The sequence below is a fragment of the Calidris pugnax genome, unplaced genomic scaffold (genome assembly GCF_001431845.1).
Source record: "Calidris pugnax isolate Ruff unplaced genomic scaffold, ASM143184v1 scaffold255, whole genome shotgun sequence".
Lineage (NCBI taxonomy): Eukaryota > Metazoa > Chordata > Aves > Charadriiformes > Scolopacidae > Calidris > Calidris pugnax.
In genome coordinates this window covers 315,756-317,482 of record NW_015091101.1, presented here as the reverse complement: position 1 = coordinate 317,482, position 1,727 = coordinate 315,756, and positions in this window count along the sequence as shown.

Genomic DNA, 1,727 nt, shown 5'->3' with positions numbered 1-1,727 from the left:
CAGTATTTTGACTCTGCTGCCAGCCATCCCCCAGAGACCGGGTGCAAGTTCTCACAGCTGCTGTTGTGATGGCCGTGGTGGCCAAGGCCGGGCAGGAGCCGGTGGGGGGGAAAACAGGGAGAGCACACCCCCACAGCTGGCCACCGACCGGGGCTGCTGGCCACCGGCCTGGCCACGCCGCATGTGCCACGCTGGTGACAGTCCCCTTGTCCCAGGAACGGCTGTCACCTCCTCCAGGGAGCCCAAAACCAAAGGGCAAGGAAATACTCACACCTCGAGTGTTGTGTCCAGTTTTGGGCACCTCAATCCAAGAGAGATCTGGAGGTGCTGGAGCGAGTGCAGAGGAGGGCAACGAAACTAGTGAAGGGCCTGGAAGACAAATCATATGAAGAGCGGCTGAAGGAGCTGGGGCTGTTTAGTGTGAGGAAGAGGAGGCTGAGGGGAGACCTCATCACTCTCTACAACTACTTGAAAGGACACTGTAGAGAGGTTGGTGCTGGTCTCTTCTCACAGGTAATTAACAATAGAACGAGAGGGAACGGCTTCAAGCTCCAACAGGGGAGGTTTAGATTGAACATTAGGAAGGAATTTTTCACGAGGAGGTGGGTGGGTGGTGGGTCAGGGCTGGGGGGCTGCCAGGGCAGAGGCATCAGCTGTCCGGGGCTGGGCAGGGGGGGGGAAAGAAAAAGCACATTTCAGAGGGCTTGGAAAGCTGCTGGCTGCCTGCTCGGGGATGAGGGACCGAGGAGCAGGTGGCCACAGGGGGGTTCCATGGGGGGAAAGAAAAAGCACATTTCAGAGGGCTTGGAAAGCTGCTGGCTGCCTGCTCGGGGACGAGGGACCGAGGAGCAGGTGGCCACAGGGGGGTCCAAGGTGTGGGGGGGCCATGGGCAGTGGCAGAGCTGCTCAGGGACATGTCCTGTGCCACCCCGTGCCCCTGTCTCCTCAGCCCCAAAGGTGCAGGGGGGGGATAAGCAGGGGATGAGGCAGCAGCTCCTGGGGGTGGGAAACGCAGCCCGTGGTCCCTCCGGAGGGGGGGTCCACGCTGTGGTTCTCCAGGTGGGGACAGTGCCCGGAGCAGCATCTCCATGAGCCACCCTGGCTGGAGCAGGGGAAAGGACCTGCTGGTGTCACAGCCAAGCCCTGGAGATGCTCCAGGCAGGATCTGCTGCTCGGGGGGGCAGTGGCAGCCGGGGACATCCCTGTCCTCACCCAGAGGGGACGTGGCTCCCACACAGACCCCATATCTTGGATACAGGACATATTTCTTTGCAGCAGATGCTGTAGGAGCCCCCCAGATCCTGCTCCGGGTGGCTGGTTTCCATAGGTCTGTGCAGTCGCTGCCCCTACTCCCCAGCTCCAGGGGATTTTACAGCCAATTTTAAGCAAATCCTAACGGAATTGAAGTCCTGAAGCTTCTGAGCTCCTCGACAGTGGGGGGCTGGAGGAGCCCAGCGGGGAGAGGGCACGGGGTGAGCCATGGCTTCCTCGGGAGCAGCGGGTGAGACCACGCTGAGCCAGAGAAAAAGAAGTATTTCCCTTGGAACATACGGCCACGGCAGAGCGTCCTGGCGCCCGCCAACCCCTGCCCGCTCCGGCTCCAGGGCAGACGCCATCTGGGATTTTTGGGAAGGGGACAGCCCCGCAGAGGGGAGGCTGCCGGAGCCCGGGGCACGTCACCGGCTCCAATGCAGGGCATCTGCAGATCTGGTCACAGAATCATAGAA